The sequence below is a fragment of the Tiliqua scincoides genome, chromosome 4, assembly GCF_035046505.1.
Source record: "Tiliqua scincoides isolate rTilSci1 chromosome 4, rTilSci1.hap2, whole genome shotgun sequence".
In the NCBI taxonomy this organism is placed as follows: Eukaryota; Metazoa; Chordata; class Lepidosauria; order Squamata; family Scincidae; genus Tiliqua; species Tiliqua scincoides.
In genome coordinates this window covers 207,709,723-207,735,194 of record NC_089824.1, presented here as the reverse complement: position 1 = coordinate 207,735,194, position 25,472 = coordinate 207,709,723, and the positions used below count along the sequence as shown (strand labels likewise).

The 25,472-nt window shown below is 44.6% G+C and overlaps 1 pseudogene; it reads left to right on the top strand.

The window, feature by feature from the left end:
* Positions 1–21,073: 21,073 nt before the first annotated feature.
* LOC136650774 (5S ribosomal RNA) lies at positions 21,074–21,187 on the top strand (annotated as a pseudogene).
* The last annotated feature ends 4,285 nt before the right edge of the window (positions 21,188–25,472 follow it).

The window sequence follows — 25,472 nt, the reverse complement described above, 5'->3', positions numbered from 1 at the left end:
TTCACAGGTAAGCCTTCAAACAAAAACAAACAGCAGTACAGGTGTAGTCTGCTGAGAGTGACAGCGATGGCTTCTGTCACCCCACAGAAAGAAATGTCATCAAAACCACATCCAAGGCTCTGAGGCCTCGTTTTCTGTTTTGCTTTTTCTAGTGTTAGAGGCTGGATACAGCAACATCTATTTTGCACGAGGGATATGACATTTAAGCCATTATTTTTTGACCCAATCCGCTTCACATAGGAGAAGACTGCAGCCGTGGTCCAGAATTTCTAAAAAGCAAACTTCAGAGAGGAGAAAAACAACCCATTTATCTTCACATCGTGCAAAACGTATTCCTACCCTCTGCTTAAGAAAAATAACAATAATTTAAAAAAAACAACAAACCAACCCAAACAACCCTATGTACTTTCAAATGCCAAGAATAAAAATAATGTTGAAATAATGTAAAGCAGTGATGAAAATGTTCTAATGTTGTGTGACACTTTGTGAAAAAGTCTATACCTAAACGAACACCCAGGAGAAAACATGTAACAATTGCATCACCCGGCGTAACTGAATTCACAACTAATCAGTCGCCCTTCTTTGAGTGTATGAATATAGACAACGGGCTTAGCTTACCATATGTTAAATGTGGGAAAGTTTACTCATTTATTTTTGTTGTTATTGTTCTAATGTTATTTTACTAGTACAGAACAATCATTGTCTCAGTATAATGTCTTTTTTTTTCCCCCTCTTTAAAGTGCTGCAGTACAAATGCCTGTGGGTGGGACGGGAGTCTTCTGTGGCTGCTGTTTCTCCACTCCTAGTTATTGACATATTCCCCTGCTATGAACTAAAGACATTTGTTCATCCTGTTGTTGTCCCCCCATGCATTGGTGCAACCTTTTGTTCCCGATTCTTTATCTGTGGAAGTCAATGGCTTATTCTGCTTTCATTGTGTCAAAGGTCAACTCATACAATAACATATTGGCATCCAAAACACACACACACACACACACACACACACACACACACACACAAGCGTGCGCGCGCGCGCACACACACACACACACACACACACACAAGCTTGTGCGCGCACGCACACACACACACACACACACACACACACACGTATTCAATAAAATATTTGACACCCCCCTCCAATTTGGAGAGACAGACTTGTTTTCAAAATTGCTTTAAAAAAAACTTTCATAAAATGCAAGGTTTTTGAAAAACATGTGGCTATATGCCAGTCAAGAGCATTTATGTGTTAAAGCTCCTATTAAGCACAGTTCTCTGCATGCAGTGATTCCATATGCAAGCCCAGGGAATGGATTTTGTCTTTTTTTTTTTTTTTTTACCTAGTCAGGCCAGTCCAATCTGCCACCAGAAAGTGGCACAAGCCATGAAACATATCAGGGCCGTTAAGTTGGCGATGTGTGTTTCGTGGGGAGCAGGGGAAGTTTCTGAGTTGATTGGAGAAAGGGCAGGGGTAAGAAGTGGCCTAAACGGGGTGGATCATAGTAGCAAATGAATATGCTGGATCCTGTCCCCCATTTTTCAACTCACTGCACCCCTTTCCCTCCTCAAACTCACACCAGCTGGCATAATAATAATAAATAATAAAACTTTATTTTTATCCCGCCCTTCTCCCTAACGGGACCCAGGGCGGCTTGTGTCTCCCTGGCATGTGTCCAAGGAGACCGGTAGCCCATCAGAGGGTCTACCCAGAGGTAAGGGAAAAATATTTTCTCTTACCTTGAGCAGGCTTCTTGATCACCCCCCCCCCCCCAACATTCATTCCAATGGTGCGGCATAGGCTTGGGCTGATAAGCTCCTCTTCACCTACCTTTTATCATACCATATGCATACAAACATCACTTCGTATACCTAAGATCATATTTTTTGGGTAAAGAACAATACACACATGCAAAAAAACCCAAAATATTACAAGCATATGATGAATGCTTGCAATTTGAACTCCAAGAAGACAAATGAAAAAGATGAGCCCTTTTCAAAACTCTTACCATAAAATCCCTTTTGGCTATAGTATACCTTCCCATTCAGTGTCACTAACTTTTTATTACTAATGCATGCAACCATCTAACATCAAAAATGTGGGGGAAGTTTTACTACTTACATCCTAATCTTCACCACTCACGTGAATGTGTGGCAGAAAAAACCAACACCACTTGTGTAGTAATATGAACAACTGGGCAACCACATGGCAGACAACCCTAGAATGTGGTTGTATATACTGGTGCTTAATGCACCAATAGAGTTAGAGCCTATATTCTTTACACATGATAGCTTTTCATTGAATGGAATAAAAGTTCACATGAATATGTTCCTGCCTTACCTTGTTGGCAACCTTCAGTCTCGAAAGACTATGGTATCGCGCTCTGAAAGGTGGTTCTGGAACAGCATCTAGTGTGGCTGAAAAGGCCAATTCGGGAGTGACAATCCCTTCCACACTGGGAGCAAGTGCAGTCTGTCCCTGGTCTGTCTCCCTGGCTATGGGCCTTCCTTCTATGCCTCTTAGCCTCAGACTGTTGGCCAAGTATCTCTTCAAACTGGGAAAGGCCATGCTGCACAGCCTGCCTTCAAGCGGGCCGCTCAGAGGCCAGGGTTTCCCACTTGTTGAGGTCCACTCCTAAGGCCTTCAGATCCCTCTTGCAGATGTCCTTGTATCGCAGCTGTGGTCTACCTGTAGGGCGCTTTCCTTGCACGAGTTCTCCATAGAGGAGATCCTTTGGGATCCAGCCATCATCCATTCTCACGACATGACTGAGCCAACGCAGGAGTCTCTGTTTCAGCAGTGCATACATGCTAGGGATTCCAGCACGTTCCAGGACTGTGTTGTTTGGAACTTTGTCCTGCCAGGTGATGCCGAGAATGCGTCTGAGGCAGCATGCAGCGTTTATGCATATTGAAAAAGGAACATGAAAAAGCTTGCTTTCACAGCATATACCTTTGAGCACTTTTGCCCCCTTGGGGGATTTTATGGCAAATATGCACACGCATTTGGAAATGGACATGGGTGACTCCGTGACACTGAACAGAATGAGGCAGCCTCAACTCACCTGGAATTCCACCTGCAGACTGCAGCCCTGGGAGCACACTGGTCTTTGCACTGGAACAAATGCATTTTCTGTGGCATGTGTCCTACCGATGGCAAATTAATTTTACCTGAAGGGAGTTGCCCTTTAACTCAACATTGCATCACAGTTAGCTCTCCATCAGAGACTAGTTTACCTTTCATTTTTTATCTAGCCATTAGAAAAGATATGCAGCTTTGAGGAAGACTTGGTAGATCAGTGGCACAGTAACTGCTTTGCATGTACAAGGTCCCAAGCATAATTTCAGTTATCTCAGATAGGGCCAAGAAAGACTCCTGGAGATCACAGCCAGTCAGTGTAGACAAGTTTGACCTACAAGGGCCAATAATTTCGCTCAGCTATTTTGCCAGCGTGGACTTAAGAAACTCCTTGTCAGGCTTTGCCTTTCCCCCACCATGTGTCATAAGGCAAATGTGTCATAAGGCACATTCACGACACCTGGAGAGGACAGACCACTGGAGCTGGGCCCAGTACTGGATGGACACTGTCCAGAGCTCTCATTGTGCTGTGGGCGGCGTCCGTTCAGTGCTGGGCCCAGCGCTGGCTGTCCATCCTCTCTGGGTGTCATGAATGTGCCGTATGACACATTTGTGACACCCAGCACTGGCGCTGGAGGTCAGCGCTGGTGCTCAGCCCACACAGAATGGGGCCCTAAGCCCACAAAGGACTGGGCCACTAAGGCAGTCATTGCTCAAATCCATGGTGGTCCATTATTCCAGCATGATGATTCACCAAGGCTAAGGGGAGCCTCTCTAAGCTGTGAGGCTGCCACCCTTGCAAGAAAAAAAATGACATGAAATAAATGAGGCTGTACAGAAAAAAACCCAAACAAATAGGTCAAGACAGTTCAAAGACCAGCCAGATGGCAATCCTGCTTCAGATGGGTGAAGACCATCCACACAATCATTTTTCATGTGTTGAGGTCAATGCGACTTGACTTTTTCCGATGCTGCTTTTGAGCACAGAAGTGGGATTTTTTTTTCCTCCCAAGTTATATTACCTTGGTGTGAAACTTGGCGTCTTGGATATGCGAGCAGGCCATTTGGAATTTTCTTGTGTACTTGCAATATAGGAAAGTGTAGCCATTGTTCTGTTTCAGATGTCAGCAAGTTCTGGGTGTTTCTGGGATTGCAGCAAGAGAGAGACTTTGTATTCTTTTCTGTTCATCTTTTGGGCTCAAATGGTTGAGCCCATTCATTCCATTGAAATGAATGGGAGTTGCTCTTTCAAGGTTCCCATCCACTGCGGCAGGGTTAGCATGGGAGAACTAGCATGCCATCTTTTTATTGGGAAACTTATGTGCAACAAGTTTGGGATACATACTCAGCTGTAATAAACACAACTTGTCACAGAAAAGGGAAAAGAACATTGGTTTAAGAAAAAAAAAATCTTCCTCCGCCTCTAAAGCTAGAAGAGTTCTAAAAAACAGAACGGAAGGTGCTGAAATTAAGATGTTATGGTGCTTTTGGTAAAAATTCCTTATGCAAACAGGATGTTGTAAATGTCTCTTTGAAAAGGGGCCTTGTATCAAGTCTCAGTTTTGCCCTTTGATTTATTAGGCATTTCAGCTGCAGACCAAATAGGCTTTCCTGTTCCTGCTAGCTTCCCGCTGCAGTTTTCAAGTCATTATGCTCAAAGACATACATGCCCCTGTAAGTGCAAAGTCTGTTACAGTGCCCTAAATAATATGTGATGTGAGAAAGTGCTGTTAAAGGAGTTTCCTGTTTGGGTTTCCTTGCTGGCACTCCAGCTGAAATCTCAAAAAAGAAAAAAAAAAAAAAAAGGCACACATGCCGTGTGCATACGATTGAGACAAAACACTCCTCCCCATGCACTACCCCCCAAAATGGGTTTCAATATTTGTCACACTGCCTCTTTAAATGCCCCTGGCAAAAACTTTGGCTCGCTCTTTCTCCCTCTCTCTTTTAAAAATGTTCCTTCTTTCTCTCAGCCTGTCATTGACGGTAAGTGCAATCACATTACACACAGCTTTCTTTGGAAAGTCCCCTTTTTAATGATCTGGCAGCCTGTAGACACTGACTGCTTCCAGAAAAAATTTCAATCCTCCTTCCCACAGCTTCCACCAGCGCCAGTGATAAATGACACCTGTCATTCTGTCACAGACAAACGGCACAGATGGGAACCTCAGTGATGTATGGCTCACCCGAACAGGAAATCAAGCTTGGGTTTGTTGTGGTTCTCCCCCCCTCCCCGCCCGCCCCACTGAAAAGAGCTGACCAGGACAGTGTCCTGAGCTTGTTCCAGAGAAAGAAAGAAAAATTAGAGAGGCACACAGAAGGTAAAAGAGATTTTGTGTGTGTGTGTGTGGTTGTAACCTCACGTCAGTTGCTGTTTCTCAGTATAACAGCCTGAACCTATCCCTGAGCTGGCCTGCACAACCTGCACAACCTGTGGGCCAGTTGGTGACCAGGCAGGCCTGGAAAGGTAAGAAAAAATTATTTACCTCTCCAGTCACTCTGTGGTCCCCCTTAGGACCTACTCAGATCTATGCTGGCTCTTTTGCTGGTGTAAATCTGTTAGGGTGAAAGGAGTGGGTCAGAACCGGGGGTAGGGGGATAGAAATCAGTGGATGCTGCTGCCGCCAAGGTCTGCCCCCTCCCACCCTAATCCTCCTCCACTACCGCCATAACCGGACCAACTGCCTTCCAGCCTTTGCACCACTGGCAGCACTCCATAAGAACATAAGAACAGCCCCACTGGATCAGGCCATAGGTCCATCTAGTCCAGCTTCCTGTATCTCACAGCGGCCCACCAAATGCCCCAGGGAGCACACCAGATAACAAGAGACCTCATCCTGGTGCCCTCCCTTGCATCTCGCCTTCTGACATAGCCCATTTCTAAAATCAGGAGGTTGCGCATACACATCATGGCTTGTACCCTGTAATGGATTTTTCCTCCAGAAACTTGTCCAATCCCCTTTTAAAGGCATCCAGGCCAGATGCTGTCACCACATCCTGTGGCAAGGAGTTCCACAGACCAACCACACGCTGAGTAAAGAAATATTTTCTCTTGTCTGTTCTAACTCTCCCAACACTCAATTTTAGTGGATGTCCCCTGGTTCTGGTGTTATGCGAGAGTGTAAAGAGCATCTCTCTATCCACTCTGTCCATAGACAAAGGACCATAGACCAAAGGACAGGAGTACACTGGTGAACCTTGAAATCCGCACAGATAGGATTGGGCTATGAGCTACCTGATAGAAACTCTGTTCAGCCATTCATTCTGAGTAAAATAATTACACATGGAGGGGTGGGTTTGCTCTGCCTCCTGACCTGGCAAGCTCTGTCTTCGCCCCTGATATTTGTTAGAACATCTGCCCAGAGCCTCCACGCACACAGCTGTTCCCATAGAGGGCTTTCTGCACATGGCTGGGGCCTGCTGTTCATTCTATGCAAAACAAATGGTTCAATAGGGCTTTGAAGATATAATGGAACAAACTCCATGCACCCAACCACAGGGAGTGGTCCAAATAGACATGTTCATTAGCGGACAGACGCTGTTCCCAACAAAGTGCTTGTGTCAGTGGGTTATCATCACCGACATAAAACACAGACAGAACTTCCATTTCATGTCACTTCAAATGTGATGCTTTTCCGTGAAGCCAGTTCATACAGTTCATCTGCCAGCAAACAGGTATGGAGAAATCAAGAGTTAGGCATGCACGTGTGTGGATCAGGCTGAAGCACCTTTCAAAGAAGGAGGGGATACAAATGCGATAATTATTTTGTTGCACATCTGGATCCCTTAGAGCAGGGGTGCTCAATAGGTGGATCATGATCTACCGGTAGATCGCGAGGCAAAATGAGTAGATCGCGGAGTGCCGACCTCCCCCCCTTCAGGTGCCTCTGGGAAGAAACGCTGGGAGTAAGGCCCATTGTACTCAATGGGGCTTACTGCCAGGTAAGTGTGGCTAGGATTGCAGCCTCACAGCCTAATCCTAGGCATGTCTACTCAGGAGTAAGTCCTGTTATACTCAGTGGGGCTCAAGGTACACCAACATACATTGTACACATAAATGTTATATGTTATGATGGCGCAAACATTGTAAAAAAACGCTGGTAGATCTCCGGGCCTTGCTGGGTTCCAGAGTAGCTCTCGAGCCAAAAAAGTGTGAGCACCCCTGCCTTAGAGGGATGGGGGGAGGAAACGTTCCGACACTAATAGTCCAATCCTATCCCCATCAGCCCATAGCACCACATGTGTTGCATGCTGTGGGGGGGGGGGGGCAACCAGATGGCCCAAGAGAAGTAAGTAAAAATCCTTTTTACTCACCTCCCTACAAGCCACCTGGCCTCCAATGGATCTCCTCAAATCTACACCAGCTGTTTTGCTGGCATAAGTCTAAGGAGACTCCTGGGGGGGTGAGGTTAGGTCAGGAAGGGCAGATAAGTTCTTCATGTGCACTGCTGCTGCCAAGATCCTCCCCTTACCACCAGGTTATTACATACAAACTCTAAAGCAGTGATGTTGCTAGCGAGTTGCGGGGATGCATGGACCACACCAGGTGACGCGCATGGGGTGGGGGTGACACCACTAGTGACCAAAATTGCTAACATTGCAGTTGGCAGGAATAATACCATTGTGTTAATTGGATGCGTAATTTACAGCAGAATGCAAAGAAACAAACCACATTGAAATATCTATATTCTACCAAAAGGTACAGCCAAAAAACTAACAGGGGCGGAGAGATGATATAACACCATGCCCACCACCCGGGGCTTTGCCCCGCCTACCACATGGGAGGAGATCCATCATGGGAGTGACATGCTGGCCTCCCGCAGTGGGTGACAAAAACCCCTAGTGACGCCACTGCTCCAAAGACAGCAACACAAGAAGGTGGGCATAGAGTAGTTCTAAATTCTACAGCTTTTGGAATATCCTCACACCCCTGAGTGAAACAGTAGACAACGTTTAACAACACCTTAATTAAATGTTAGTCATGCTACACAGCGCTAGAAAACTTGCTTTGTAGGCCACTTCTGCCTATTGGCCACCTCCGACGTAAGCAATACTAAAGTTATCATCTCACTTGTGTGGTTCCTTAAAAAAAAAAAAAAAAAAGATAACATGACTGGTAAATAACTCAACATGGCCAGGAAGGAGTTATGGCTGAAATGCTTGACCGTTCCTTGTTCAGAGTCATGTTGGCTTCTCAGGAGAACAGCTTTGGGATAACAAACGTGAGATATCCTGGACAACCTTGGAATCTATCCTTCCCTCTCTCTCAAACTTTTTAAAGTTGAAAAAGACGACATTCTGATTACCGTGCCAATTTATTCTTTCCCACAGTTTCCAAAACTCAGCATTCTACCCCCCCCCCCAAAAAAAAAATCCTCCACAAGTTGTTCTGCTTTTCTCATTATCATCTCCTCCAAGAAGGTCCTTGATGGCAATGAATGGCAAATTTCTGTGTACCCTACAGCAAATGTGTGTGCCATATGGCTGCATCACCCGGCCCCTTTGCTTTCTCCAGACACTGCCTTTCTATTGCTCTAGAGCGACCCAGTGATATTCTGCGCGGCAGACTTGGCGTGGAACACAGGAAGATAACAGGCCTCCCATAATATCGATGAGCCTGCTCCAAATCCGACTCAACTCTGAGAAAGTTCAAACCCCGATCTGGAGCCAAATGTCTCTGCACAGACACATCTCCCTATTGTTTATATTTAAATGCTGCCCCCTGATGATCTCTCCTCAACTAATTAAGTGCAGGAGCAGGACAAAAAAAGAGGAAACTCTTTCTGAGTGAAACTTGGAACGCCAAGTGAACCGAAGCACCTGGGGCAAAGCCTCTTTTCTTATTCTGTTTCCTGAGGATACAGCTGAGCCCAAGTTTTCTGGCAGGCACGGACAACATTCACTTTGAAACAGATGCTGATCCTCACCCAAAACACTGAACTTGGAACTGCAGTTTCCATCCCGAGTCCTCCGCCTGGGAGGAAGAATGTCCCTGGGAAAGGAGAGATGTGGCTGCACTGAGATAATGCTTTTCTGTGGAACAGCTGAAGCCTCACCTGAAAACAGGCCATGAAGAAGCAAATGCGGTGCAGCTGCGGCATCTTGGATCCGTCAAATCCATGGATTTGACTCACAACGCACGCCAGCAGATACCTGGGTCCAAATTTAAAGCCTTTTAAAACAATACCCAAGTCCAACATTTTCACCTTTTCGTGGACAAGCCATGCGGTTTCCAAGACTGTAGAGCTGTTTTGAGGACTGCAAGACCCACTTACTGGTTGCACGGAGGTTCCTTTGTCCTCCCAGGCTTACCCTAGTATGCATCACGATTTTGGGGCTTTTTTGTTTTTAAGGGGCTTTAAATTTGAACCTCAGTATCTGTGGATTCCATATCGCTGCGTTCAGAACAAAACCCCCATGGATACGAGGGTCTGACTCTATTCCTCTGGGCGAAGGGAGGGTGGCTGGCTGGCAGATCGGACTGAGAAGGGGGCAGGGATGGTGGCAGCAGCTGCCACTGAATCCTATGCCCCCTCCTTAGCCAAGCCACCTGACACAGGCATCTTTAGTTCTGGGCCTACTAGCTGAAAAGACCCATTGGTGCCATTGGTGCTCATCCTCTACCCAGGATAAGGGAACAAATGTCCCTTTACCCCAAGGAGACTTCGGTGGCTGCTCTGGCCCTGTGGGATACTGCGACAACCATTTTGGCACAGCTGTAACTTGCAGTGGTGGCGAAGCTTAGGATTGGGCTGCCTGATGACTTTCTATGTTCCTATGATTTTTCAGGACTTATCACACTAACGGTGCAATCCGAGGCATGTCTATTCAAAAGGAAAGCATGTCTATACTCCCAGGAAAGTGTGCATAGGATTGCAGCCTGAGTGGTATAAGAACAAAAAGCTATAGGAGAATTATGGGGGTACATCACTGCGTGGTGACATTTTCTTGTAAAAAAAAAAAAATGGTTATGTATTCTTAGAATGAGATTATGAGATTCTCTGAAAATGAATGCAGGCTGGTGTTACTAAATGAATGTTAGAAAGGAGTTGTAATATGAATTGACGGGTACATAGGTAGCTAGCCCGCACCTCGATTTACAGTGGCTTTAATGGACTTTATTTGCATCAATACTCAATAGGAAATGCATACAGGAACCTGTTATCTTCGGTTATAGCAGTGTCAGTCATAGCTTAGATTTGCTTCAACCATTCACTGTTTTCATCTAAAAAATCTACCCCAATCAGAAACTTGGCAAAATGAACTGCATCCAAAATAATACAATCAAATATCCTTAAGAACAACAGCAATGCCCCATGTCAGCATTTGATGTAATGTAACACGCAACACAATGTGATGTGACACGACTCAAACAATATAATATGACACGACACCACGAGTAAGCACAACCCCCCCTTTTTTTAGCTGAGAGATGCTCATTATCGTCCGATGTCTGATCTGAATGTTTTGTGATGGACTTAAGTGGAGTGAATGCTGTTACAATTTGGCTGATGTCATGAATTTAATGACGGTCTGGATTCAGCCCATGTTGTGGCAGCCATCTAAAATCTTGTGTCCTTTCAAATCAGTCTTTAAAAAAAGATGACAGGGCCCAACAGCATTGTCCTAAACTAGTGATGTTTTTGGATCACAGTTTAGTATGCTAGAACATTGTTTCTCAAACTGTGGGTCGGGACCCACTAGGCAGGACAATTTCAGGTGGGTCCTCATTCTTTTCAATATTTTATTTTTAGTATATTAGACTTGATGCCACCATGGTATGTGACTGCATTTGGGGAAATGTGACAAATCTGTACTTTTAACAGGTTACAGTGTATATGCTTTTAACAATAATAGTAAATGGAACTTACTCCTTGGTAAGTATGGGTAGGACTGCAGCCTAGGATTGTTAAAATTTTTCCTGCTTGATGATGTCACGTTTGGTCATGACATCACTTCTGGTGGGTCCGAACAGATTCTCATTCTAAACTGTGGGTCCTGGTGCTAAAAGTTTGAGAACCACTGTGCTAGAATATTGCATCAGGAAGAGCAAACAAATCTCAGGTTCATGGCAGCCAGGCTCGATCCAGAAATTAATCCTTACCTGGTAAATAGTCATTATAAAAATGTCTCTTACATGAACAAAAAAGATACATCCACTATGGAACAGACTGAGCTTCTCTCCCCAGTTTTGGCATAGAGGATCTGTGGGAATGTGCATTCCTGCTTTCCCCTTAGCTGCAGTTCTGTTCTACCAAACTTTGTGATCTGAATTGTATTACTTCTACTGTTAGTACACTAGCTCATAAGAACATAAGAACATAAGAACAGCCCCACTGGATCAGGCCATAGGCCCATCTAGTCCAGCTTCCTGTATCTCACAGTGGCCCACCAAATGCCCCAGGGAGCACACCAGATAACAAGAGACCTTGTCCTGGTGCTCTCCCCTACATCTGGCATTCTGACTTAACCCATTCCTAAAATCAGGAGGTTGCGCATACACATCATGGCTTGTACCCCATAATGGATTTTTCCTCCAGAAACTCGTCCAATCCCCTTTTAAAGGCGTCTAGGCTAGACGCCAGCACCACATCCTGTGGCAAGGAGTTCCACAGACTGACCACGCGCTGAGTAAAGAAATATTTTCTTTTGTCTGTCCTAACCCGCCCAACACTAAATTTTAGTGGATGTCCCCTGGTTCTGGTATTATGTGAGAGTGTAAAGAGCATCTCCCTATCCACTCTGTCCATCCCCTGCATAATACTCCCTGAGCTACAGACGCCTCTGTCAGTGCTTTTGCACAGGTGTAGTACATCCTTTGGTGATGTTTTCAAGCAGTGTAATAGCACTGGGCTGGCAAGAGCCAAATGTGTCAAAAACTACGTATGTCTTGACGTTCTGAACCGGTATGTACACAGGGGCCCAATCCTAAAGTCATCCAGCACCAGCGCTGAGCCCTAGCTGAGCCTGGGAACTGAGCCTGGTGAGTAAGGTGCACTGATGCTAGGCCCATGCCAGTCAGGTGCCAGGCTCAACACTGGCAGGATGTGCAGCCACCAGGAGTAAGTGCAACCAGGGTGGGAGGGGGTAGAAATGACAGAGCTCTGCCATATCCTAAACTTTGTCGGGCCAGGAGGTGGCACAAGTTCGAAGAGAGCAGAGCGGCTTGCAGTTGCTCTGCGGTGCTCAAGAATGGGGACTAGGATCCCAGCCCCACCTCCTGCTCCCCACCCGCCCCCGGGACCGCTCTCCACCCGTCCTCCCCCTGCCCCGGAATGCCTTGCTCCTGCCTCCTCCCTGCCTCCTCCCGCCCTTCCCCAAAGCCTTGTGTCGGCTGAGCTTGGACAACACAGGCCTCTCCTTTCAAGTCGGTGTGGAAGCTGGATTCAGCCTCCATGGGCCAACGTGCAAACCCTGCACCTGCCCAGCCAATTCTTCAGGAGGCACAAATATGCTTTATGGTACGATTGTGACTTTCCTGCGCCGGCCCAAGGTGCAGTTTGGTTTGCGCCCTTCATGTATTTGGTTTAAGTTTTTCATCATTTAAACAGTTTTTAAAGATTCTGAATGCTTTAACTGTTGGTTTCTTCTGGAAACCACATGAAAGGCTATAAATATAAATAATAAAGTAATATAATAAAAATAAAAAAAACCAAACTCATTGCAAAAGCATCACTGAGTTGATGACCCCCCTTTTGAATACTGCTTGTCAATCAGTTTTGGAAGGCTTCTGGCAATCTGTGAAGCAGGCAATTCAGATGACCAATTTGCCATCAGCATGGTGAAGTCCATTGGAGGGAAGGGGAGGGAAAGGGAGAAAGCAGCAATCACCTGGACTGTGATCCAGTATTCACAGGAGGGATCCATTCTTGATTATCCAAACAGTTCTTCAGGGTGAATAGAGTACCCAATTTAATCAGAAACATATTCAGAAGCATTTCTTGTTCCTGTCTCTGGTAAAATGCTGTCCTGATATTTCCCTCTTTTGCCTTTGGGGGAGATGCTAAGGATGCCTTGTTAAAATCTTTTTGCTCTGCTCCCAAGGAGTTACATTTCTTGGGCTCCAGTACTATACACACTTACTTACACTGAACTCAGTGGGCCTTACTGCTGAGTAGACTTGCAAAAGATTGTGCTGTGAGTGAGGGATGGTAGCCTTTTTCTAGCAAGCAGATGTACAAATACATATTGAGACTCTAAATACCAGTGTGCTGCTTCCCTGGTGTACTCACCCCATAACTTTTTCCTTTCTATTACCTGCATAACAACCGATCATGCTATCTTGTTGCTGAATTTGTTGGAGTTACTGCTGTCCTAGAATAAGTACAACCAGATCCACTGTGCAATTAAGGGGCACAGCCCTAACCCAGCACTGACATAAGGACAATGCAGCTCTGATGTAAGGGAACAAACATTCCCTTACTTTGAGGAGGCCTCTGAGAGTGGCACCCAATTGCAGGATGCAGCACACGTCCCACTGGCACCACTATGCCAGTGCTGGAAAGCACTGACATAAAGGGTTAGGATTGCGCCCTAAATCTCTACTACCCATTTTTTTTAATAAGTTCATGGTACATTCTTAATGTACAGCATATGGAGAAGAGCTTTTGGCCATGGGAACTAGTAAGGCACCCAGGCAGTGATCCTTGTTCTAAGATAAGAAGAGGGCTGTTACAAGTACATGGTGCTTAGAATGACAAGTTAGAAATGGGACACCAAAATCCCCACAGAGTCATGAAGCTCACTGGAAGACCTTGGGACTAGTTACCATCTTTTAGTCTCAGACTCTGCTACCTCACAGGGTTGTTGTGAGAAAAACAAGGGGAGAGGGATTTCTTTTTAGAGATTAGCTCTAAAAGGCAAGATAAAAAAAATAGCATGATAATACCCGCAAGTTCCTATTTTCACCGGTAATATTTTGAAAAGAACGGGTTGGTTGGAATGCCATCTCTGCTCACGTCACGTACCATCACTTCTCACATCAGGCCATCACTTTCCATGTCATGCAGCTGGTGGGCAAGGCTCTCTCCTCCAGAAGCTCATCCCTCGGTACACTTGCTCATCTTTAAGGTGCCACTTGATTCTTTATCCTTCACGAAATGTCCAGTAATTTCGGACGTGAAGTGCTAACTCAGCTTTCAGGTTGCATCAGTGTTATGTCCAGCAGATCTTGGCATGTCGCGCTTGCTCAGCCCTCAGCTCATATCAGCATAAACACTTCATCACAGCTGACGTGCTGAGATGCTAAATGAGAATAGCCAGTGCACAAAGAGGTCACTGGGAAGTTAACCAAAGGGGACGATGAGGGACAATCCACACACTGTACAGCCTGGTGGGGTGCAGAACACGCAGAGGGTGAATCCGTCCCCCAAGAATGCAACCCTTGGCTCTGTAACACCATTTTATTTTTATTTTTATTTTTTCCACAGCTCTGACAGTTGAGTTCTAAACAGTTAAATATGAAACTGTCAACAAGGGCCTGTCTTAATAACCAAACTTGAGGCCTTTTATCCTGGAAGATTTATGAAGTAATTTTAAAGAGGCCCAAGCAAACATCTGTCAATAAATTGAATGCCGGCTACAGGATTTACAAGCAAGACAAGAATTTCTCATTAAGTGCACATTAGCACTGTGGGGATCATAAATAGTAAGAGGCCAGGATGCTGAGCCTCTCAAGCTGTCATTAAAACACTATCTAAGAACTAATGAGGAAGTGATGGAAGGGTACTAATGATCCCTCAGGCTCCTTTCGTTCGGTGGTGAAAAGAAGAGCAGGCAATACGAGATCTCAGGCTGCCAACGCCGAAGCCTTCACAGTACTGCAGAAAGGTTGCAGGGAACAGCAACACTGTGGGTGCAACACATGAGGGAGGCAGCTTCTGAGATTGCATGTCGCTTCTGAAGGACAACTAGAGTGGAGCAGCAGTGGCCAGGGAGACAGGGAAGTTGGCAACAAACAGCCAGCACTGAGTCGTGACCGAGAAAGAGGAGGTCACCGAAACCTTACCGACAGCGATAAAGCCTGCAGCTGGGAATGAACAGCGCTGCCCCAGTGACTCCCAAACTGTGAGCCGTGGAAACCAGCCAGCAGGGTTGTGGAATCTGCGCAAAAATACCTGCCCTAATGGGGAGCTGCAGTCAATGGTGTAGTAGGTCAAGGGAGCTGCCAGTCAAAAAAAATTTGGGAACCATTGCTTTAAACGAATGCAGGGTGATGATGTCATTGACTATTGCAGATGCCTCCAGTCAACAATGCACTGGTCCAGTGCTGCTGGCACCATCCTTCCTTCTGCGGCCTCACAGGGACAACCACCAGGGAGGATGTACCATCCCAGCCCCAGTAGAGGCAGCAGCTGTTTGTTTACTGCTTCTCTCCCTGCCTTATTTGCCACTGCTGGAGCTGGTGTAGTCTAGTGGCTCACCCCCACCCCCAATCCAGCTGGAGCTATAAATGTTTCGGAGCTGGATGGGACTGTGTGCGCAGTAAGGTGCTCTTCAGCCCTACTCAGCAGCTGGGGCTCCCCACATCTTGCCCTTATTTTAAAACCAAGAATACTCTACCTGCTGCTAGACAGGAGGGGGCTGGATTTTGTTTGACAAGGGGGACAGATTTATGCTCAGCACCCCAAATTGCAGTGATTTGCAAAGATCTCGCCCCAAGTATAGTGTTAATCTGTGTAGGGTGGGGAATGCCTGACTGCTCCTGGACATGCTGTCATGCTTGGAAGAACATCTGCCTAGCATTATGTTGGCACATTGTTTAGACATTGTACTGAATGTGCAGACATTGGAGGGTGAAGCCAGTGTATTCTCACTTTTCCCTCTGTGCTCTTGATACAGAGCTTGCAAACAATAAACCTGTTTCTCCTTCTCTCCTGTGGACAGGTGGCAAAGGCTAATCTCAGGCTATTTTGGAGAGCCACAGGGCTCTCATAAGAATATAAGCCCTGTTGGATCAGGCCAAAGGCCATCTAGACCAGCTTCCTGTATCTTACAGCAGCCACTAGAAGACTCAGGGAGCGCACAAGACAACAAGAGACCTGCATCTTGGTATCTTGTTGACCCCCCTCCCCCCAATTATTAAGTGTTGCTAGTGACATCTCTAGACCCAGTCTCATAAAGCTCACATTTTTGGATCTTTCTGACCTGGAATCAGGTCAGTTGAGGTCCATAAACAAGTGCACGGACCTCAACTGGTTATTACTGAAGACAAAAACCCATAAGAACAGCCTCACTGGATCAGGCCATAGGCCCATCTAGTCCAGCTTCCTGTATCTCACAGCAGCCCACCAAATGCTCCAGGGAGCACACCAGATAACAAGAGACCTCATCCTGGTGCCCTCCCTTGGGCACCCTAATCTGAATTTCAGGAAATCATTGCTGACTGCAATTTCAAGGCAATATTCTGACATGTTAGGACCACAGATTCTACCCATATTCCTGTTATTAATGAAAATTTGGCAGGAACCGGACTCCAAAGCAGACTCCTTAATGATATTGTTTCTAGAAGAACACCACCACCGCTAACGTATTTATGTCAATAATAATAATAATAATAATAATAATAATAATAATAATAATAATAAACATTTTGATTTATAAGTAGCTCCAGTGAATTGGCATTTAAAGTGAAAGATGTTGGAAGATCCTTTCTCTCCAGCTCTCTCTGCAATAGCTGAATGTTAAGACTGTTCCAATTACATTAATAAATATACCTTTCTCAGATTTCTATCTACAAGGAAATGTAAATCATTGTAATTAAAGTGCCAATAATGGGCACATTTTCAAAATTTAATGTTATATTATTATATAAGTTATCAACAAGTTATTACCCACTTCCCAAACTGACTCCAAAGGATCACAGCTAAAACATTCAAACACGCAACCTCTTAGATGAGGTTATCTATAAACGTTAATGGTCTTTAATTTGTACTTAATTTATACTTCTCCTCATAGAAAATTGCCTCCTAAGAATTAAACCTTGGCTCTGCAAGTAAAAGCGACTAACGACAGTATACATTTCAGAACTTTTGCCATTAACCTTAACATTATACTGTTGCTGATTCTCCTTTTATTTCCCTAAATCAAGAGGAACCTCGATGACATTGGCACAGCTAAATGTAAAAATCAGGGAAAGTTCAAAAATGGCCCCCCGTTTTTGTTTTTTTTAAGCCAAAGTCAAGATTTTTTTTTAAGCCATTATAAAGTATCAGCAACTTTTAAACCAGAAAAAAGTGACAAAATTTCCTTTAATGTCATTAGGCAACTGTATATACCTGGCTTGTGTTAGAGCAAGGTTCTTTTCCCTTGACAGCCCATGAAAGAATCCTGCCCTTCCCATCATCTACTTCTCACTGCAGGTACCACTGTAGCTCAGGGATAGCATCTGTATAAGAAAGGTTGAGAATCTGCTACTATTAGCAGTTTAAGGCCCTAATCCTAACCAACTTTCCAGCACTGGCATAGCTGTGCCAGTGGGGCATGTGTTGCATCCTGCAGTTAGGTGCCAGTCACCAAGGCCTCCTGAAGGTAAGGGAATGTTTGTTCCCTTACCTTGGAGCTACATTGCCCTTTCCTTGCTGCTGGAAAGTTGGTTAGGATTGTGTCCCAAAGCAGACAGTGGGAGCAAATGGGCAAGGAAGCCAACAAGCCTGCAAGATGTGAGGCATTGTGGGTGTCAACCACTCTGAAAACCATGATGGGTGAAAAGCTGTATAAAAATATGGTTGAAAAGCAGCATATATCCAAGTCTGACAGACAGACAGACAGGCAGGCAGGCAGGCAGGCTGAAGCTATTTGAATGAGTATAGTATTGATGGCTCTTTTGCTGTTCAGCAAGGGAAAGAGTAAAGACATACTGCTAGTCCACAGGACATCAAGATTCCGTATCCATGCAAAATTTTAATATCATAGTCACTAAAGGCTACCAAAGTCACTAAAGTCTCTAAAGGTTACCTTTGTAGTGGAAGATATGAACTAGGTCAGTGTTTCTCAAACTGTGGGTCAGGACCCACTAGGTAGATCGCAAGCCAATTTCAGATGGGTCCCCATTCATTGCAATATTTTATTTTTAATATATTAAACTTGATGTTACTTGATGCATTTAGGGAAATGTTACACATCTGTACTTTTAACAGGCTACTATGCATATGTTTTAACAAAGATAGTGAATGGGCTTACTCCTGGATAAGTGTGGATAGGATTGCAGCCTAGGATTGTTAAAAATTTTCATGCTTGACGATGTTACTTCCAGTCATGACATCACTTCTGGTGAGTCCTGACAGATTCTCATTCTAAAAAGTAGGTCCCGGTGCTAAAAGTTTGAAAACCACTAAACTAGGTTAAACCGCCATCCAATACATCTTTATCTTCATCAACAGTTGTGAGATGATGACTATGCCATGACTTTAATCCAATTATTTTCAACCCTTTTCATCTCTGACAAAGAACACTGACACACTGGCTCACTGACAAAGAATGAAAATTGTCAAAGCACACCATCAGTTTTTTGGGCAACTGACAAGGCACACCATGCTGTTGGTGGGGACTCACATCCCCTAATGGCCCAACTGATGAATGACCCTCTCCCAAACACCCATGGCACACCATTCACAGCACCCCAGTGTGGCATGGCAGAGGGGTTGAAAATGGCTGTACTAATAAATGTCCCTCTCCCAAATTTCAGTGGCACACCTGGAGACCATTTTTGGCACACCAATGTGGCACACACAGCACAGTGGCTGAAAATGGTTGCTTTAACCCATTTTATGGGTCCCATTCAAATTACAGGCAAATTCTAGTCATGTTCTAGAGCCCAATCCAGTGCCAATGAAGCTGCAATTCAGCCCTGAGGTAAGTGAACAAAAATTCCCTTATCTTGAAGTGGCCTCCATGTCTGCCCTCCCCACAGGATGCAGTGCATGCCCCATTGACAAGGCTGCATCAGCGTTGCAAAGTTGGATAGGACTGGGGCCGCAATGGGCTTAATAAAAAGGATAAGACATTAGCCCACTGTATGTTACTTCTCCCTCTGAAATCAGTGGATTCACATACTCTTCTCTTTATTTGTCATGCTGTCAGTCCAAACTTATCCCCCATCACATTACAGCATGCAGTCATGCCAATGGGGAGGTGATCTCATCACCTGCTCAATCAGCTGTGGGTTTCCTTGATCTATGCCTGCCATTTTGCTGGCATAAGTCCAAGGATTTCAGGAAAAGGATCCTGGTGCAAGTTGCTGCCACTGGATCCACTCTCCTTCCCCAACATGCCTGCAGTTCCTCACCTAACACACCCCATTACTCCCCTCCCTGACCACCATCCATCCCCACCGACAACTCACTGGCACTGGTGGAGTGTACTTGAGTTGTTGCTGAGTGTGCCACAACCCTCGCCATTTGCAGCAGCAGCCTGGCAGTGCACGACAGTGGCCCAACTTTCATGCTACCATAAGGCACCCGGCACTGCCAGAATCCTAGTTCCAGCAGCACAGAGAGCCTATAGGATGAACATAAGAACAGCCCCACTGGATCAGGCCATAGGCCCATCTAGTCCAGCTTCCTGGATCTCACAGCGGCCCACCAAATGCCCCAGGGAGCACACCAGATAACAAGAGACCTCATCCTGGTGCCTTCCCTTGCATCTGGCATAGCCCATTTGCTATGCTTTTCTTTCCAAGGAGCTCAGGGTAGCCTACATATTTTCCCTTTTAAGCAATCAACCATTTTGAAGTAGGTTTGGTTGGCAGAGAAATTAATTTGCTCAAGGTCATCTGGTGGGATAATTTAAAGCCAGGTACAAATCCAATCCCAGCTTGATGAGAATGATAAAAAAGTGGTTATAATCGACACATGGGAAAGAGTGGGATGGTGCTTGCTGTCCTGCCCCCAACCTCTTCATATTCAACTGATCTTCTGCATAGAGCCTAGTGAATGTGCAACACACTGTACACACATAAGCTCTGCACAGAACATCTGGGCACAGAGTCTGGGAGTAAGGGCAGTGGGCACGATTCTGCTCCATGGGTTTAGTCACCAAGATTAGCCATCAGATAGGGCTACCCTAACACACAATATAATATTAGCTGGGTGTATATAAGAAATATCAATACCAGGGTATTCTGATTGCCGGTTGTGCTGCATGGGGGAGATCAAGGCTTTAGTATCTTGATCAAGACTGTCTACTAGTTCAAGGACATAGACTCAGAGCCAGGTGGCCAGGCCTCTAAGACTCAGAGCCAGGTGGCCAGGTGTTGTAACCGCCTGCAAAAAACTCGAGATGCACATTTTTCTGGCCCCCTCCCTTTTTTGTCTTTCTCTCTAGCTAATGCTCATCTTCTCAGAGCTCCCACAATAACACTGATAAAAGATTCACTATGTGGTCTTGAAGGAGCTTAATGCAAAGACCTTCAGCGTGCACAGTTGTCCTGCTTTTAACTTATTTCTGCAAAGCAGGTACTTTTGAAACCACGAATTAGAGAAAGTGGCCTCGGGCTAAATCGCAGGGAGTCCCAAATGAGTGTACCCTTTGAGGGGAGAAGCAGTGAAGAAGAAAATGAAGATGACAAGGCTGTTGCTTCTTAATAAACATTATCACATTTCCAGCCTGTATTATTTATTACTTTTCTTCCACTGATTTATGTTCTAAAGCATTTAATCTAATATGTATATCTGTATGTACAGATATACATATATTTTATTCTGACTTCTGCCTCTTTAACAAATCTCGCCTTAAAGCTCCTTCTGCGCTTTTGCGTAGCCAAATTAAAATATTAATTTTGGCAATTTTCTTACTCCCCCCCCTCCCCATTTCCAGTAAGTCTCAGGAATATGATTAAATTAAAAGCATGAGATTGAATCTTGTTATGTTATAAGGTTTCAAATTAAAATAGAGCATCGGGCTTCGATCCAACATATTTGTTTGGGCTGATGTAAGTAAGTAAAGGTTGCTATTCTATGTACACTTACTTGGGAGTAATTTGATGGGATTTACTGCTGAGTAAACTGTTACCCTGCACATGCCTGATCTCGTCTGATCTCGGAAGCTAAGCAGGGTCAGGCCTGGTTAGTACTTGGATGGGAGACCGCCTGGGAATACCAGGTGCTGTAGGCTTATACCATAGTCTTTCGAGACTGAAGGTTGCCAACCAAACATGCATAGGAACAGGTTGTGTGAAATGATTTAGGACCCAATTCTATCCAACATTCCAGTGCTGATGCAGCCCTTAGGTAGCCCCAAGGTAAGGAATCCAATGTTTCCTTACATTGAGGAGGCCTCCGTGACTGCCCCCCTACTGTAGGATATAGTGTACACCCTGTTGGCCCAGCTATATCAGCACTGGAAAATTGGATAGGATTGGGCCCGTATTTAATTATTTTAATGTTGTTTCCTCCAAACAGTGCATATAGTCAAGAACCCCTTTTGGGGCAGAAAAAAAAGCTTATGGGCACAACTCAGCCAAATGTTAATCCCTTGTCGGTCCCATCAAATTCAGTGGAAATGAAGCATGTACCTACACTTCTTTTATTATGCCAGATGCCAAAGTCTACAGCTTTGTCTGGATTGTGCTTGATGCCCTTGCAAAAATCTTAAATACAACCTGAAAAAATGAACATTCCTCCATATGGGTCCAGATGATAAAAGCTCTCAGACATCTTAGTAACCTGTTAAACAAGACTCAAATGCAGACCCAGTTTTCTTGGTTCATGGTTGGAGATTTGTTGCTCTTTGAGAGTTGATGCTAGTGCCACCCAAGTTCATCAGTAAAACAAAATTAATAATGTAGGAATGCTACAATTACACCTTCAAACCAGGGAAGAGAAGGTGGAGAAGTGGCAACAAGACAGTTGATAATTGAATGAAGAACTTTTGATGGCTCATATGCCTTTACCAATTAACTGATTAAATTTAAACTTGCATTTTACCAAAAACTAACAATGGTTCTTTTTGAACTAGTGAATCTACATCTACATCTATATATAACTGCATATCTACCCTTCCATCTCAAAACAGGCCCAAGGCAGTTTCTATCAGTACAATGATAAAAGCAGCATACATGTTAAATACAAAACACACTGCAATAAAATGCCACAGATAAAAACAGGGCTGTCAAGTCAATATTCACAAGCCAAGTAAGGAAGAGAGAAAGAGAAAAATTCAAATCATTCATAGGCTTTCAAAACAAAATGACTTTAAGCTTCTGCCAGAAAACAAGGGAGGGAGCCAGACAGATATCTTGGGGCAGGGAGTTCCAGAGCCTGGGCAGAGTTACAGAGAAGTCAACTCCCCCATCCCAACCAACCATACTTCTGATAATGGGAGGAGAAAGTTCATTAGGTATTCTGATCCCAAACCATTTAGAGCTTCAAAAGTAATAACCAGCACATTAACTTCAGTCCAGACTGACTGTAAAGGTCTGGGGGAACAGTCCTCGAACACATGCTATATATAAGGTTTCTTACACTCTTGGGAGGACAGAACCCTGATTATTAATACCTTATTATTATTAATAAATACATTATTTTTTTCTATATCACTTTTCTTTTTAGTAAAGCTATGTGGGTCACAACAGAGTGTCATGTTATAAAGTGGGACCCGGTGTGAAAAAGCTTAGGAAGCACTGCACTGGACGCTTCGTCATTAACGCTGGCTGCATGGGCATACTCTACTAGCTACTCTGTGGATTCATCACCTTCACCTGGCAGCAGAAGGAATGATAGACCTGCTGAGTTTGGCATCCACCAATGGATAGGTCAAATCCTTACATCTGACTGCAACCAAGGTTCAAAGGGCTTACTTAGGTGTTCCCATCTTTGAGTTAGCCAATTAGGACAATGGGAGCTGGCACCAGAGGAAGTTGTTTAGGAAACCTGACCAAACCTCCTCCAAGCACTGACAAGAGTTCCCTGTCCATTGTTGATTTCCCCTGGAGGTGAATGTGGAAATTTAACCTGAGTAATTTTCCAGGCAGGGTCAATATCATTTGATACACTGATTAGATTATAGATTATATCATATTATCAGATTATTAGTTTCTTTTATTTGACTCTTATTTTCATCTGATTATGTCTCTTTTTTATTATTTTCTTTTTCCTTTTAAATAAATTCTTGCTAATTGTACACATTGCTTATTCAGTTTCAGTGCTGCAGGAATCCCAGACCTTTGGATATTCACTAGGGCAATGGTTCCCAAACTGTGAACTGTGGCTCCTTGGGGAACCAGCCAGGAATCCTTGCAAACCCCCCCTCCCCACCCTATACAATATATAGAATGGTTAGCAACCTTCAGTCTCGAAAGATTATGGTATAAGCCTACAGCACCTGGTATTCCCAGGTGGTCTCCCATCCAAGTACTAACAAGGCCTGACCCTGCTTAGCTTGCTAGATCAGACGAGATCAGGCATGTGCAGGGTAACAGTTGCTGTACTACAGCCCTAATGGGGAGCTGTGGCTAGTGGCCCAGTAGATCGAGTTAGCTGTCGGTCAAAAAAGTTTGGGGACCACTGAACTAGGGTGAGGATGGGAGCCGCATTTTCCACCTAGATTTGGGGTTGCAAATTCTCTCTCCTGGTAGCAGAATTATATCTATTTGTAGTTCCTTTCATGACTGTGATACACGCTGCATGCTTGATTTATCCTTGTCATATAAGATGATACATCTGAATGCATTGATCTATATTTATCCATGCCATATATGATCAAATAAGAATACATGTACAAGTAGAAGTGTGTAATTCTATGCACACTTACCTGGTTGCAAGTCTCATGGAACTCTATGGGACTTGCATCTGAGTAGACATATACGGAACTGTACTGCAGATTTGTTACTCTTATCTTACAGACTCATTTAAATTTGAAAAATTGAAATGCCTGGCACCCCCACCTCAAGTCTGGGGCTGCTATTTTACCATGGAATGGGTTTGGTGTGGAATAACAGGAATCGTTACACTGACCCCAAGTTTGTGTGCTTGGGAAAGAGGACTGATCACAGTAGCTCATACAATAACTAGCAAGTGTGGAAGGATAGAAGCTTTAGAAACAAGGATATGGAGTTCCATCAGCAGAAGAAACCACTCAGTAAGATGTGGAGGCGAAAAATTTCAGTGCTGCTGAGGTAAATTTGTGGCAGGTGCCTAACTTTGCAAGGGTGAAATGTCTTTGTGATGAAAAGCCAGGATTTTGGATGTTATATGGACAACTTGAGGGGTAAATTAGTGGTTCTACTGGGAATTTTGCACAAACTTCTCAACATTAGTTTCCACATCACCAAGTAGGTCACCATCCCCAAAAAGGGGGAGTAAAAGGAAGCTACGAGAGGGCTGGCAAAGAGAATGCTTGAATCCTCTCTCTCCCCAAATCTACAATAGAAAGAAAGGAAATGATGAAATTCTATTTATAAGGTGGTTTTTCCAGGGTTAGAAATGTTTATATACCTCATGTAAATATTGGAAGGCAATCTCCATGTAGGCCAGCAATGGAACCACCACTGTGTTTACAAAGGCTGAATAAGTGCTTTCCTGGCTCGAGGCCAAGACAATCGAAATGCCACAGGATAAAGCCCACAGCCAGACTGGCAGTCTTAAGTAAGGCGAGCTCTTGTCTCTGCCTTGATGCCTCACCCTGCCTATCGGAGCTTAATTAGACAGCTCTTCATGTCATCCAGGTTTCCACTGTTTGTTTGATAAAGACCAAAGTAGATGTGGCTTAGCCTCACCTGTCTGTGGCTTCTCTGGGCCGGGTGCCTTCAACTCAGTGGCATAGCTATCCTCCTCATATCCTCATAGCTAAATTAAAATTTTAATTTATCATTAAAATAATATAAGTTTATAAAATAAATAATAGAAGTCCAAAATCCAGCACTGCTGTTGCTGCTACTGCCTCCTCCTGGCCCAGCTTCCAGCAAGCTCCACTCATCCTATTTGCTTCAAACAGGACTGGGAGAAGGAGCTGCAGGAGCTGCAGGAAAGCAGAGGAGCTTTGAAAGGGGAATCGGATCCTCCTTCTTAACCTCTTACTGGGTGGAAAGGAATAAACAAGGGAGTTGAGCAGAATCTGCATCCCATCGAGATTACGCAAATTGCACAAGTTTGCATAATTAATACCTGCATAATGCATTCTGCAATTTTTTCCATTTTGCATACTTCTTGCTGATCGTGAAAGGGAAAAAAAAAACAGAACTATGCAGGGCAATGAAATGGTTCCACCTCTCCACTACCTCTCTTATTCAGCTTCAGAGATCTTGTTTCAGAAATTTCAGCAGGCATTGACCATGCACTTCCATGCATACCAGTATAGGGCCCTACCATGCAGCAGGGACGAAATAAGCATGAATTTGGGAGAGTGGCAAATTTGGACCCATCCCTCTGCTCACTCACCCCCATTGCCACCAGTAGGGGGC